This window comes from Mauremys mutica, chromosome 2, assembly GCF_020497125.1.
Source record: "Mauremys mutica isolate MM-2020 ecotype Southern chromosome 2, ASM2049712v1, whole genome shotgun sequence".
Classification (NCBI taxonomy): domain Eukaryota; kingdom Metazoa; phylum Chordata; order Testudines; family Geoemydidae; genus Mauremys; species Mauremys mutica.
The window spans coordinates 138,071,346-138,087,734 of NC_059073.1; the positions used below are offsets into that span (position 1 = coordinate 138,071,346).

General features: G+C 42.5%; 1 protein-coding gene across 5 annotated transcripts in view; it reads left to right on the forward strand.

Moving 5' to 3' along the window:
* SLC25A37 (solute carrier family 25 member 37) overlaps positions 1-16,389 on the forward strand; it is a 146,596-nt gene that overhangs the window by 123,052 nt on the left and 7,155 nt on the right. For 4 of the 5 annotated variants that reach the window (XR_006576726.1, XR_006576725.1, XR_006576722.1 and 1 more), the window contains exons 3-7: positions 9,192-9,253; positions 10,161-10,276; positions 11,094-11,222; positions 13,173-13,309; positions 14,036-14,113. The gene's annotated coding sequence lies outside the window, so the exon portion shown is untranslated. The remainder of the gene's footprint in view (positions 1-9,191; positions 9,254-10,160; positions 10,277-11,093; positions 11,223-13,172; positions 13,310-14,035; positions 14,114-16,389) is intronic. The other variant, XR_006576723.1, reaches the window with a different exon arrangement.

Genomic DNA, 16,389 nt, shown 5'->3' on the forward strand with positions numbered 1-16,389 from the left:
TTAATGTTCAGAGAAGGTTATTCAGGAAACATGGCATTGTAAAACTGCTGGGAGCTGGACGGGATTATACAGCGGCTCCAAGAGAGCAGAGTGAAGTGTTCATCACCTGGAATAAAGGGTTGAGGGGCAGGAGAGTGCTGGGAAAGTGGACAAATTGCAATCACTGTGTTGCCATTTTCTGTGGATTAGTTCCATTAAACCCAGCAGCTTCCCACATCCCAGTAGGTAACTGTATCGTGTCCAGACCTCCTGATTAGTACTATGCAAATAGGTCCACAGATGTGAGTAAGTCTGAATTTCACAAGATTTATATTTGCATTTTTGTGGTTTTATTGCGCTAGGGAGCCATTTATTCAGCCGAAATAGTTGAAGGTCTGGTCTTTCCACCATAAAAGAAAAGACCCAGATTTCATGTTGTTTTGGCCCTCTCTGTGTGGTGTTAAAATAACTATTGAAAATCCAACAGAAATACAAAGCAGAGATGGTCCCAAGTTGCAAAATGTGAACTGAATCTGGCCCCAAACTTTTCCAAAGTTCAGGGCGTGCTCCCTATTATTATCTGTGTATTGTACAGTTTCACCTGGAGCCTCAAATGAGAACAGTGCCTCCATGTACCAGGTGCTGTCCAGGCATGTAATAGGAGAGTCTCTGCCCTGAAGATCTTACAATGGCAGATGAGTTAAAAGGTGGGAGAAAGGTGGTAGTAGTAGTATCTCCATTTTACAGTTAGGAAGCTGAGGCAAGGAGATGTTAAGTGACTTGCCCAAGGTCACACAAGAGCTGGAAATTGAACAGAGATCTCCTGAGCCTCAGCCCAGGGCTTTAACTACAAGACCATCCTTCCCCAAAGCTGGGGTTTTGGTTTGGTCAGTATGGACTTCGCCTATTGGGTTTTCTTGTCTCTAACTCTGTGCTTCTGCCAGAGGGTTTTACACAAGGGGTTTTGTCTGTGATTCTGTGAAATCAGAAGTCCTTGACTGAGTCTGACTGACTGTGTCGGGACTTTGTTTCTCTTGGTCCCACAAAGAGTTTTGGATCCTTCTGAGGACTGTCTTAGTAATCCCCAAATTCTTTATCACAAGGCTTCCGTGGCAGTCTGCCATTTCTAATAATTAAATAATCCATCACTGTGGTCTGCTCAGTTCTCTTTCGGAAGTAACAATTGGTCCCCTCACTAATGCCTCTCTTGGCCAGGGCGGAATTTGCTCTAGTCACTGTGACAAAGAACATACCCTACTTTATAGGGTGCTGTCTTCATAAATCTGATGCATTCTTTCTAAGAATGGGCTGGGTGCACTTTACAGACATTAGAAAGGCAGAGGTCCCTGCCTCAAATAGCTTCCAGTGTAAATAGAGTCTGCTCCTATATTTGGGAAGATCTGGGCATGCCATGCTTTGGCAGCGAAGTAGTTAAAGTGCATACTGCCAGCTTCCCCGAGTACAAAGCTCCCATTTCAATCACAAGACTCCCGTTCCTTTGGGCCAAAGTCTGACATCAGCAATGGAACTGATGTTATCCAGCCAATCAGGGGCTGATGCAACACTTGTTTGAGCAAGCAGCAAGAAGTAACCCAAACGCGGCCTTAGCAGCCAAGAGAGAACAGAAGTGTGTGTGCAGGAGAGGGGGTAGCCTGGTTAATTTAGAATTCTTTTAAAAATATGACTAAGTTTCTTTACATTATTAAAAGTCTCTTTAAAGAGCAGCTGCCTCCTATTAATACTGCTTGGGATGCTAATCTTCCCTCTGATCTATCTTTAGAGAGCTGCCAGCACAAATGGGGATGTAGTGCAAATGGGTGATGTCAGTCACTATGCGGGCTTCAGATCTGGGCCCAAACAGCTGAAAACACAATGGTGCCTCCCCGAAGGAGGAAGGGGAAAAAAGGGAAAGAAAATAATAGATCCAACTTGCTCTTCAGATGGATTTGGAGAAATCAAGCTTTTTGTTGTCCATTCTCCCCTCAGCTGTAAAGGTCTGTGTGTGCAAGAGTGAGAAGGGTGTCTTTGTGGCCTGGGAAATCTGGGTTCAGTTCCCAGCTCTGACACAGATTCCCTGGGTGACCTTGGGGAAGTCACTCGCTGTCAGATTTGCGGAAGTTTGGGGCTAGTCTCCCAAGTTCTCAGCATCCACAACTGGGGGCCAAGTTTTCAAAAGAGCTCAGCTCCCATACAGGTGCCTAAACAAGGCTCTGATTTTCAGTTGTGCCCAGCAGCTCGTGTTGTGACTCTCATGGCCAGATTTTCAAAAGCTCACAGCATGCTGAGGCCCTTTGAAACTCTGGCCCCAGATCCTTTTTGCCTCATTCCCACCTGTAAAATGATGTTTCCTTTCTCCCACTTTTTGTCTTGTCTGTTTGGATCAGAAGCTCTTTGAGTGTAATGCTTAGCACAACGGCGCCTCAATCCAGACTAATGCAAATTAGAATAATACAGTGCTGGAAACTGATGGTCACTGAGTGCTCTCTGCACCTCACAGATAGGGCTGTAGGAGAAAGGGGTTAGAGCAGTGGGCAAACCTCTGGGTGGTTCATGTTTGGCTGTTTATCTGAAGCTCTTTTGTCTAGAAAACAGACGCAAGTGGAGTCTTTCCTCATATCCATCCGATTCTGCCCAGGTACTGCAAATAACAGCCTTACGTGTGGTATAACGTCACTACCACGTCTTGCTGAAAACCACACGTTTGGGAGCCGGTGAAACAAAAATAGAAAAGCTGGCAGGAGTAGAACTCAAGCAAGCAAAGGAACAAACAAAGATTAACCACCCTTTTCTCAGCTCAGACAAGACTCAGCTTCCTGTCCCTGGCCCCTAGGAGCTTACAGGTTAGAGAAGTCACACAAGACTCAGCAGAGGAGAAGAGTTCACAAGAGGGATGGAGATCGCTTAGGAGGAGGGAAGGAGGGGACAGATCAGTGAGAGTGGTGACTTTTGAAGAAGGGATTTTGGAAGGAGGAGAAAGAGGTGCTTGGTGACTGAGATAAAAGAGTGCGTATTCCAGGCAGCTGGTATCAGGCTGAGGTCTGGTCTAAATGAGAGACTATATCGGTATAACTATGTCACTCAGGGGTGTGAAAAGTCCACACTCCTGAGTGATGTCTTTATACCGACTTAACCCCTCATGTAGACAACGCTACGTCGGCAAGAGAGCTTCTTCCGCCAACACAGCTCCCACAGCGCTACACCTAAAGAGTGGGAAAAGAGCCAAAGGGGATAGGAGGAGAGATGCAGGAAAGGGGACATCTTACGGGCTTGGGTTTGCAGCTGTAAGACATGGAAAGCCGGTGGAGGGGTTCAAAGTGGGAGGCAGGCAGACGTGATATGAAGGATGATTTCAGTGACTGCATTTAGGACAGAGCTGCGCCAAAGAGGAGAAATTTGCATTAATCAAGGTCCAAGATATGCATAGGGGAATTTGCAGTGGGTCCAGTGAGGGGTTATTGTGGCTATCTCCTCACCTCAGGAATGGAGTCTGAAGAGAATTGCTCATTCAGGCTTGCTAGTTGCTGCTATACTGTAGCGTGGGCCCATGGAGGGGCGCTGGGCTAGGATTTGGCAGACCTTCTGGTCTCAGCTCTGCTGCTGACTTAAGTGGCTTCAAGCAAAACCTCTAATCGCCCTGTGCCTTGATTTCCTCACCTGTAAAATGAAGACAACAGTATTTTGTATGTCTTGTCTATTTAGATTGTGAGCTCAGAGAGGCAATGATATTTGCCTGCCTTTGTAAAGTGCTTTGAGATTGACAGTGAAAAGTGCTGTATCAGAGCTATAGATTCTTTTATGATTATTATTTAGTAGAAGTGGTAAAACATGCAGTCTGTATCTCAAACAGAAAGCCAAGGAAAAATGTCTCAGGTTTATTATTATTTATACTACAATCATACCTAGAGGCTCCACTGTGCTCGGCCTGGCCAACTCTTAAAAATTAGATCAACCTAGTTACGGTGCTCAGGGCTGTGAAAAATGTCATGCCCTGAGTGCTGTAGTTAGTTCGACCCAACCCCTGGTGTAGACGTGGCTAGGTCAACGGAATAATTCTCTCCGAGAGGTGAATTAGCTACACTGATGGAAAACCCCCTTCCATCGATGTAGGAAGTGCCTATACCGTGGCACTACAGTGGCACAGCTGCAATGGCTGTAGTGTAGACATAGACATACTCTTACTTTGCACACCGTCTAAAGGTCTGTCTACACTACAGTCTGACTGCAGCACCTGGAGCCAGACCTGAGCTAGCTTTGATCTAGCTCAGATAGCAGCAGCACAGAAGCCCTGGCGGCATGGACTAGCCGCTGAGTGCGTACTTAAAGTCCAGGGTGGGCTTGTACAGCCTGTGTGGCTGCAGCTTTGCTGCTGCTGCTGTTTGAGCTAGCTAGATCAAAGATAGCTTGGGTGTGTCTGTCGGTGCTGCACTCACACCTCTAATTGGTGTAGACATACCCCGAGACCCTTTTGTAAACAAACAAGGTGTGAAGGGAGACAGAGGTGAAGTGATCACACAGTAGGTCACTGGGAATAGAACCCGAGTCTCCTGACCCCCAGTGAGAGCGCTATCCACTAGGCACGGCTGCTTCTCCGAGATATAATTCAGGCACCCCCCCCAACCACCCACTGCAAGTGACTTCAATAAGACTTTGAGTAACTGCAGGATTTGGCCTTTAAATGATTAGACAAATCCTGTATGAGGATACATTGGCTTGTCCAGTCTTCATGGTTTCATGATGTTATTAAAGTATGAAAATGTCAGGGTGCTGCATCCGTATTCGTTAGGCGTTGACAGCTGGCTGCTGATAACAAGGTGATGGCTCCTATCTTGAGATACTTAACAACGTAAGCAAACAAGAAGCTTGGTTTGGAAGATGGACTAGGCTTCCATTTGGCATCCAGTATATTTCTTGCTCTAAGGTGTTGCCCTTTGACATTAAGCTGGGCTCTGAGCAATTCTCTTCTCCCACGTCAAAGGGGGTGGGGTGGGGGGGGGGAGAAATGTGACTGGGATCAAAACTCTTTCTGACTTACTTTAATTTCCTCTGCTTTCTTAATCATTTCCTGGCAGTCCTTGAGCTGCCAGGAGAAATCTTTGCACTGATGCAGTGTAATGAATTCCCAGGCTCCCTCCATCTCCATGGGGTGAGCGATAAGGTTTTTCAATAAAAAAGCTAGCACCTCTTCTTCATCTTCAGTCGTATTGTTTCTTCGCTGGGATGTTTTAATAAACCATTGATTTGGCTGGCTCAGACCACATCTGACCATTGGTAGTAAGGGCTCGTCTACACAGGGATGCTTAGGAAAGTTAATCTGAATTAAATGAAGATGCACATTTAAAGTGGGTTAGTTAAACCACATTAAATCCCTGTTTGGTTGCTCTTTTCAGAATTAAAGTGGCCTTAATTTGATTTAGTTTAATTCACTTTGGAAGGGAATTAAGCAAAATCAGATTAAAGCCACTTCAATTCTGAACAAGTGTGTCCATGTAGAGGATTAATGCAGTTTAAATAACATACATTAAAATTCAGATCTTTATTTAATTCAGATTAATTTTCTTGTGTGTCCCCATGTCAACAAGCCCTAAGTAAGATCCAGATCCTTAAAGTATTTAGGCTCCTAGCTTCCACTGATTTCAGTGGAAGTTAGGAGCCCAAATATCTTTTTGAGGCTCTGGGCCTAAGTTAGTTAAAAAAGTAAGTTAGTTAAAAGTTGTGCTGTTTCTTTTCATAGTGGTACCACCAGAAAAACTCCAGTGACACTTACCCTTTCTGCCATGCCATCTAGCTGTGGCTCTCAGAGCACTTCCCATTCATTCTGCTAAGCCTTGCTATCTCCACTGTGAGGTATGGAAATAATACCCCTGGTTTTCAGAGAGGTAAACTGAGGCCCAGTGGGACTGAGTAGTTTGTTTAAGGTCACACATTGAGTCACTGGCAGAGAATGGAGTCCTGACTCTCAGCCTCCCTTAGACTACGCTATACTTTCAAGAGCACATGAAACATTTTACAGCCTCAATTTATTTTATAGACTGTAACCAATTAAACCAAAAGGTGCAAGGAAGGCTTGGGTGTTTTACAAGCTCATTATTTAATTTCTCTGGTCTCTCTCCCTGTTGGGGGCATTTATTGGGCACATTTGAATATATTATTTGGAAGTTCCCAGAAGTTGAATATGCTCAGAGCATCTGTTGTTGGAGGTCTGGATGCTGGGAGGGGGAAGAAGACAAGACAGCAGAACCAAAAGATACAGGCACCAGCTCACTAATTATAATAAACAAAGTGGAGTTGAGCTGCCCAGAGAAGGAAGATGTTGGTGAAGGGCAGATTCTCAGCCAGTGTAAATGAAGGTAGCTCCATGGAACCCACTGGAGCAATGTTGATTTACACCAGCAGAGGATTTGGCCCTATGGTGGCTGTTTCTGTTTCAAATGGGCCTTCCTCAACACTAAGGCCAGATTCCGGCTGCATAAAATGCCTGGAATGCCACAGCCAGAGTAGCGGTGGAAGGGTGCTATGCAAAGTTTGCCTCTCATAAATTCCTTGGACCAAATCCATTGTTGGTGTAGATTCTTACCAGAGGTGAGACTGACTTCTTGTGGGCTGGAATATCTCCCAGGATTTCAGCTGGGGAGGAAGGTAATAAGATACTGCTGTTATCTTGTTGCAATGAGAAATGTGTACATGATTAAAGGCAGTTCAGGGCTATGAGAACAGCTCATTATTTACTCAGCATGAGAAATGTATCACTGCGTGAGAAATAAATCACTGCATGAGAACAATATCTACTATCTCCATAAGGAACCGCAGTATGCATCAGAAGTATCCAGGACAAAGTATCACAACAGGCCACCATGTAAGTGTATGCATGTCATTTGGAAAGGCATCAGGGTTATTTATACATTCATATCATGACCATTGTGTCAATATCGGGGGTGTTTACAAAGAATAACAAATCTATTGCTAACAGCTGCTTACAAAACGCAATTCTCTGCTATCACTGTCCTGTCTGAACACCTGCTCAGTTACTGAACCTAATCAGCAGAAATACTGAATTTATGTGCTCCTTGCTCCATAGCCATGGTTCAGCTTGACAAAAGATTGGATTCCAGAGCACAGAGACTTTTACTAAGGATTCCGAGTTTTCTGCACCCTGTTTCTTTTTTTTTAAACTCAGGTGACCGGTAACAAGACATAGTTGTTGACATCTCAAAGATTAGCCAGGTTCCAAGCTGTGCAAGGCTTTATTGATTCTAATCAAGGCCTTGCGTTGGACTTGGGAGTGTATTGAGTGTCAGTTGAAGGCAATTGCATCAACAGTTGCAAAGAAGTGATAGTTACCACATAAGTAAGAGGGGCTGTGATATTAGGTGTGGCTTGTGTTGACGACGGTAGACATAGGATTGGTGCTAAGATTTCCCAAATGACTAGTGATTTTGTGTGCCTCATGCCTTTGGATTTCCAAAAAGAGAAAGCACTGAGCATCCACCCTCTGAAAGTCTGTCTCCTTTAATTATTTCAGGTTGGGCACTCCAGAATGGAGGCAATCAGTATCACTAGTCACTTGGGAAAATCTTAGCCTAGATCTGTACTTGCCCAAAGTTCAGAACGCTTAGGATCCAGAGGTCCCATCTCATGTAGGTTTTGAGTTAAAAGTTTGGATCTCTTCTCTAATCCATCCTGTAATAAATCTTATAACAGGAGGGCTAAAATTCAGTCTTGGTCTCCCCTGAAAAACTCAATGTGTCTCTGGTCCTCAATATAATTGAGTAATATTATGTTACTATAGTATAAAAAAGCTTCACAATGCTGGGAGCTGTGCAAAAGTCCTTGCTAAAGCAAAGAGGGAAAACCAATATTGTCCTGCTGTTAATCTCATTCGTCTTACAGAATGTACCACTCCCCGTCATTAAGGGAAGTTTGCTCCTTGACCTGAGAATACAGCTCAGAAGCAAGTGTCTTCCCCTGAGGTCTCATGGGTGGATCTGCCTGAAGTACCTTCCTGTGATACAGCGATAAGACATCTGTCTTATTGAATAACATCAATCAAACCTTAACCATGCCATGTCAGAAAGTGTGGGTTGTGACTGACTCATCAACACATCTTGTGCAGAGTTTGCTTCTCCAGTCCCAAGGTAGTGACGGGGAGGAAGCTGCTCTTGCGTCTTTGTGACTCTTTGTACTCATTGCTCCACCTATGTTGTCATTGTGTTTTTCTGCGTTACTTGGGGGACTTTCTGATTGTCTTAAGGCAACCCATTCAGCTCTGGCAGTCTGTTATAAAGTAATTGTTGGCCTTGTCTTTTCCTGAGATGGTGGCTTTACCCAGAGGAAGGAAAGATTTACCCCTGGCAGGAATGTATCCTTCATGGTCTGGATATAAAACACGGTGTTCCTCTACCTTGCCTGATAGTTGAACAAAATTCAGTAAGAGTAAAATTCACACAGGAGTAATTGAAACTGTTTTCTAATTCATTAGTTTTGGAAGGTGGGGGGGGGAACACCCCAACACAACAACAACCACCCAGCTAGTCGGTCATCCTCTTGCTTGTATATTTTCATGTCTATTAAGTATATAAGCATTTTGGTGCAGGGATTGTGTAATGCCCTGTTTGTATGGCATACAATGGGACCCTGATCCTGGATTGGAGTCTCTAGGCATTAAATGATACAAAAGATTAGTAATAACAACATATAGAAGGCAGTTCATCTCAATACATATTTGTAGCTGAAAAACAGAAGTAATCCGGAAAAACAGGTATGAAACAGTTAACCATACCAGCACTTAGTTATTTCGAGAGGATTTAAAATATTTTTCTATCAGGATTAATTATCAGTGCAGTAAAAAAACCCTTAAATAATTGGAATAAATCCCCTTTTCTGCTTGTTCGTACTGTATAAATTCCCCAGCTGAGAGTACAATTGTGCTAGGATTTCAGTGTGATTGGCAGCAAATCTTTGATGATTTTATGGAGGTTGGTTGATTACTCCAATCAAAACAATGTATCGAGAAAAGAATAATGATTTGTTTTCATAGCAAAATGCTCCAACCCTTGAGACACAAAAATAACCCTGAGCAAAACTCAAAGGACACACCTGGAATTTTCACCCCAGGAAATAGCGGAGAGAAAATACTGTGGATATACTTTTCTCCGGACAGTTTGCCCTATAAACAGAGGTTCAGTATAATCAGGTTTTATTTTTTCTGATTACAGGAGTGCCTAGATCTGGGATCTACATCAGGACCCTTTGGTGCAAGGTGTTGTACACACAAACAGTAAGTAGTTCTTGCTCTGAAGCGTAAACAGGAAAAGGGTGGGAGAAAGAAAGTAGAAGTCAGATTGTACACTGCAAGGCATTGAAACAATTTCTGGTTTTCATTCTCCTTCATTATAAAGGCAGAAGAGGGAGCGTCGCCTAGCAATTAAAATATGGGATTGTGCATGGGGAGAACTGGGTTCTGGTCCTGGTCCTGCCACAGGCTTTTGGGCAAGTTGCTTAATCTCCCCATGCCTCAGTTTCCCCAGATATATCATGAGTGTAACAGTTACCTACATCACTGATGGGGGCGGGGTTGGCTGTATAACTTGCTAATGTATGTACACAGCTTTGGGACATACACAGCGGTATAGAAAAGCAAAGTTAACAATGCTTTGGTATAGGGCAAATCCTGACTCTCCTTGGCTGTAGAGGGTCTTCTTGCTTCAGAATGAGGCCAGTTTTGGGGAGCTCATGCAGCCCAGTTCTATGGGGTCTCCTTGCATGCTGCCACAGAGAGGGAATTTGGGGGTAGAGCAGGTGTATCTGCCATCCTGGCCAGTACCCCTCTGCAGAGGGCATTCCCCTGAGATTGGAATATCAGCCACAAAGTAGCTCAATAGCTTTGTTCTATAACCCCAGAAGAACTCCCCATCCAACTCCTGGGCATGTGCTCAGGGGCCAAGATTGGAATGAAAAGTAGGTCTGATTGGATTGAGTCAGCCAACTACTGCAGAACTGCCCTCCTCTGACCCTCAAGTCTGTCTTGCTGTTATCACTTTTGTTGTAGATGTTCTCTCCTGCACCAAATTCCTCTGTCCCCTCCTTACTTTTGAAACTACCATGGCATTTCATCCTCAAATAAAGAAATAAGAGAAAAATCCCATGTGTACATATGAACAATATCCTCCTGTGTATTTGTATAGGTTTCATTAACTTTTCCAGCTATGGGTAGGAAAATGCTGCACGTTTCTGCTGTGCTTTTCATCTCAGCATCTTAAAGTGCCTGGCAAGCATCAATTACTCTGAGCCTCTGATCGAGGTAAGTAAGTATTATAACCAAGGACTAAAACTGTGTGAGGTTCTTTATAGCTTCTGGCTGAGATTTTCAAAAGAGATGCCCAATTCCCATAGCTTCCTTTCAAAATTCCAGACCCTCTGTTGTGAGCATTGAGGTCGAAAGGGTGAAACTGCTCCACTGCTAAATTATATTGGCTTCTGGTGATAATGGCGGCATTGCTTATTTTTGTAAAATTTGTACTTTGTTAAAAGGGATGACGTTTGACCACATTTGCAATGGCCTGAGTGAAATTGAACCATTGCCATCGCATGCCCCACCTTGCTAAAAACGTTGAGCCCAATCTGAAGTCCTTGTTCATCCAGTACTTCCACTGATTTCAGGAGAAACAGCTTTAGGGTGGCCTACGGCTCAACAGATTACTTGCAATCCTACCTTGTCCTTCCGTAGGACCCAAACATCCGAGTGAGCATGACCCTTCCAGATGTTGTTCTGTTTGGGACTAAGGTGCACTGCAGGTTCCTACAGCTCATGTAAAGTATCAAAGGGGTTGACGTGTTAGTCTGGATCTGTAAAAGCAACAAAGAGTCCTGTGGCACCTTATAGACTAACAGACGTATTGGAGCATGAGCTTTCGTGGGTGAATACCCACTTCGTCGGATGCTTTTCACCCACGAAAGCTCATGCTCCAATACGTCTGTTAGTCTATAAGGTGCCAGAGGACTCTTTGCTGCTTTTACAGCTCATGTAATATCTGCAATAGGGTACCCCTCATTTTAGTGCATGGTGATTTGAATCCGGTTTGCGTTCGTTATTTTGACTTCACCGTTGGCATTTTTAGGAACATAGACTGGGACAGACCAGGCTTCCCTCTCTTCTTGTCACCAGAAGTGGCCAGATGTTCCAACAGAAGGTGAATCCTGCCCTCCCATAATTGTGAAATTGGGGTATTGCTTCAGGATCCTAGCAGGTGATTTTCTTATGCCCTGAAAGATGTGGATTTCTAGCCCTTGTCATCATATCCTTGCTGACGTAGCTGCACTTGCGACTCTTACTTGCATATAAGTCCAAGATTTGAATAAATAACTAGTGCTTTTGGGTGCCAGACATACACCACCTTAAGAGGTCTGATTTTCAGGAAGTGCTAAACATCCACTCACTGGATATCAGGCCCCTTTAAGTCATTTCAAGCTGAGCCCCCGCAATCATTTGTCATAAATCTTGGGCATATATTCTACACTTACATTGAAACATCCTTCTCTTTATCCATTTAATTCTTTTCTGCCTTTTCATTTAAGCAAGTTGCTTGTGTCATGGGAGGGGGCACTAGAGATTAAATTACGGTTTGAACCCTGCATTATATTTCATCATCCTACTTGAGTTTTTTTTGATTTTTTTTTATTCTAAGTCTCACTTGCTGAAAGATGGTGACAGAGACAACATACATTAACATAGAAGGCAGCCTCTTAAGAAAGGCAGAAAAGTCCCAGAGTTAGGAAGTGAAGTGAGTTCCCAAACTTCACACCCAGACATTTTTATACAAAGTCATTTTACGTGCCAAAGGTTTCTTTTTTTTTTTCCCTCTTCTCATAACTATAAAGAAAGCCGGAAGGGTGAGGGCCAGGAAAAATTGAGATGATTTCCCCCTGGTTATATAACGAAGCTTAAAAAAAAGTAAAGACAATATCAGTCAGTCAATCATGTCCTTTGGTCCCAAGCCAAATCAAATTATCCTTTGTTTTGTTTGTTCCATTTTAAGATGATAATGGTGATTTGACTGCAACCCACATTCATCATTTAGAGGTGATTTACTCTTCTAAAACCTAATTTGTGCATAGTTTTGTACTGATATCACTACTGCAGTTAGAGCTGTGATTTTTTTTTTTACTGTAATATAACTAGAGCTGGTTAAAACTGAGTTTCCATTTCACGAGAAATTCTGACATTTCAAAATTTCCAGCTAAAAGAAATTTCCAGAACAATTCATAATTCATCTGGGAAATATTGAAGTGACTGTATTGAAACTCTTGGTTTCAATAAGGTTGAAATGTTTCATTTTGACTAATATAAAGTATGTAACAATCAAAATGATAAAGTCGAAAGAGTGTTCTGATAGTTTTTTAATAAAAAATTTGGATGAAATTGGTACATTCCCACCAAATGTTTTGATTTTGTCAAATCAGCATTTTCTGATGATTGGAAATTTTTCAGTGGATCAGTTTTCCCCAGCTCTAGTTACGACAGTACAAATCCCTAGTGAGGACACAGTTAAAGGTCCCTTTATACTGGTATAGATTATTCTCCTGCCCTTGCAGGTGTAAGTATCTTTCTGTCACTTTGGGATCCTCAAGGATGAAAAATTTGATGTAAATGTTAGATGGCGTTGTTTTCTATCTGAAGATCTACTGCATGTCAGATGAATATATACATGCTCTCTTTAAGCTAACATATTCAATATCTAACTATCTCAAGTAATGTTAGTAGCATTTTGAATCAATTGTCCCCATGATGGTTTTTACATTTTGATCCCAGGAATGATATATAAAAACTTATCACATTAGCTTCAGAGGTGACTCTGTGTTCAGATAGTGTGAATAATTGTACACTTGGCTAACAATAACAGATATTAGCCCAATCCGTATCAATGGCACTGTGCTGTTACTCCTGGTAGTAAAAATGTATTGATTCTTGAAAAGGGAAGCAGAAGAAGAATTAACTGAAGTACTAACCTCCTGCCTAGTGGAAGCATTGCTTAGATGCTTGCAGCCTTGAGAGCAAAGAGACAACGGAAACTGCTTAAAGGGAAAAATCCCAAACAGACTTTTTTTTTTAAAGTTATTTTTTAAGTTACACATGGTACAGTGAAAACTCCTGCTGCCAATATTTATTGCTTTTCAAACTGCATATTTATTTATTTTAGATTTTTATTTCTGTACGATATAAGAGGGCTCCTCTGAGGACCTGGGTCACCAACTCGGCATTTGGATAGCTTGCATAAAAGCCTTCAAATGAATGCCTCGTTTTCCTCACAGTGGTGTGACAGCAGGCATAGCTGAGGTAAGATCACTGGCAGTGGAAACAGCCTATGAATCAGTCATCAGTAGAAAGCAGACCAATAGCGCACTGATTTCCTTAGTGTCATTGATTCAACTTGTATTGCAACAGGCAACAAAAGTTAATAATAGTCATAACTAGAGCTGTGAGAATAACAGGTTTTTTTTTCTGGGCATGCTGAAAAAAATTCATTGAACATCAAATGAAATGGTTCATTTTGTTTTGAGCCTGCTTTTATTTAAAAACGTGGTTTTCGGTCAGTTAAAAATTGAAAATGTGTCTATTTTGAACCCTGAAAAATGGAAACAACTTCAAAATTGCTCATGAAATCATTTCCCCCTTTCTCAATCAACTCAAATACATTTTCTTCTTTGATTGAGTCACCTCTTGTTCTAATATTATAGGGCAGTAAAAAAGAGATTATTGGAAAGAGGTCAGTCAATCTTTTGTAATGGTGAATGTGAACAAAGTCTCCTTTAATCCCTTCTCCTTTCCCCATAAAGACTATCGTCATTTTTGTGATCTTTCATGGAAAGTTAGAGAGAGATCCTGGACTATGTGTAGATAAGAGTTCTGTGTTTGGAGCTACATGAGATGGAGGAAGCCTGTAAATTAAAATAAAAATTCTTCTCTCTGCAGAGCTATTTTTTATAAAGATGGTCTCTAAAAAGTGCTTTTACCTTCATTTTACTAATGATTCTGCTCTGTCACCTGCTCCCTTTATTAAAGCTTCAAGAGTCTCCTGTGAACAGCGGGATTTGAACCTGTGACTTTCAGCATCCAGCGCACAGGCTTCTACCTTATGAGGTAAGAGTTACTGTAATGGGCAGTACAGTAGGTGCTTATTCTCTGTGGACTACTCTCTCGAGGTGATATGAAACACTTGGCCAATAGACCATCCTTTAAAATGTATTGAATCCCTTGGCTATGGCATTGGACTGCAACCCAGGAGACCTGGGTCAAATTTCTAGCTCATCCATAGAGTGATTTGGGCAAGGCCCAGAGGTATGTCTACACTGTAGTTGCAGCACCTGTATCCATGCCACAGCTAGTTGTAGTCTAGGTTGGCTCCTATACCAATGGCAGCAAAGTCACAGCAGCATGGGCTGTAGAAGCTCACCTGTACCTTGTCCCTCAGTTCCTGATCTGTAAAAATGGGGCTGAGAGCACTGCTCTACCTCAGAGGTGTTGTGAAGATAAAATCCGTTAGTGACCTGAGGTTGCCTAGCTACTCGGGGGAGGAGGACCCTATGAGTGCTGAGATAGAACTTGGGCTGAAAGTAACTAGCAGGAACTAAAGCCTGGGCTACACATAAAACTTAGGAGTGATTTTCTTCACACGGCTAGGTCCACCTGAGAGATGTAGTTAAGCCAATTTAAGCTCCACTGTAGCTACCATTAGGCTGATGGACTGAAGAATTCTTCCATCAATCTAGCTACTGCCTCTTGAAGCGGTGGATTTACCACATGCTGGAAAAAGCCCTTTTGTTGCTGTGATATGTACGTGCCTGTGCTACAGGGGCACGGTGGTGCTGCTGTAGCACTTGCGGTGCTAAGAAAAGATTAAAATAAATAGGCCTTAAAATTGGGCAGTATGTTCTCTATATCTTCTTTGTTCGTAGGTCTCATGTTAGAGAAAGGTACCCTGGGTGTCAAATCCACACGGCAGCTGGGGGATTTCCAGCCCATGGATAAGTATGTGAGCTTTCAGCAAGCATGGTGGCAGGTTAGACACCCAGCGACGTAGCTGGGGTTATATTCAGGCAGCTTGTCTCTACTGCTATACTAACCGTTTTAGTGAGCTAGCTTAATTAGAGCTCGTGTGTAAGTCTACCTCCAGATGCAGTGTAGACAGACCCCTGTCTGTGTTCCTACAGCCAATGCTATCCCAGCCCCTCAGTTAAATAATACTAGTGTGAAGTCATGGGATATTCTCCCCTAACATTTTGGGGTTTACAACTCGAACCCCATGACTTGAGGTGCAGCTATATTTTCTTTCATTTTATAGTAGGAACAAGCTAGTGGAGCAACCAAGGCAAGAACCCTGCTTTCCTCCTAGCGGTCTCAGACTTAAGGTCTGATTCAAATGCCACTGTGCCATTAGTGCCTCTGAGTAGCTGGGCATGGTAAGGTGTCACCATGATGACAGGAAGACAAGGACTGAAATACAAAACCATGTTTTGTTGCATTGCTCAGGGCCCAGATCTTAAACGGGTTGAAGCAAAATAGGGGACTTGCCATCCACAGCAGTAGCAGACAGACTGTAAACTCCTCAGTGGTGGGAGTCTTTGTACCCAGTATCTTAGAAAGCTTTGTCTTTCTGAACAGTGAAGGTTTAGTGAAAAATCAGACACTAGAAAAAGACTAAATTTAACATTTTATTTTGTCTCAGAAGGAATCCACCATAGGCCTCATATTAAGTTATGCATCTTTAATTATAAAAATAAGCAAAGAAAATAACTTGCATCTCTCATTACCATGATATGTTTCAAATAACCTTTATATGAACACATGGAGCTTTAAAAATGTAATTTAACAATAAATAATGACATATACCAGATATGCTCACTGTTTATTCCAGTAATCGGCCAAAAAAACCAAACCAAAACCCCCTTAAGTATCATTAAATTATAAATACATAATGCAAATTTATAATGGCACAAACATGTCTAAAGTGCAAACAAATCACAATGAGAATCATGCAAACGCGTCTAGATAAGCCCCTCGACCCCCAAGAAAATCACTTTGCAGTGAGCATGAGACCAAAAAAAGCATTAGAGATTAAATGGGTGTGAAACAGTCAGACTCTACACTGAGAATCATTTTTCCCTATAAAAGTTGTGTGACTGTATTGCAGAGCTAGTATTACTATAGGCCAAGGGGGTGGGTGGGGGGGGGGGAGGGAAAGTGAGACATTAGGCATAAACTAAGCAGCTCAAATATTTTTGTGAAATAAGTTTTTTCTACACTGAGTAGTTGTGTGGGGGGAGGAGGTTAGCTATCAGTGTAGATAGGTAAAGCCACTAGATGAGATTTATCCCTGCTTGAAACCACAGTAATAGGGTTGCTCAGGAAAGGACACC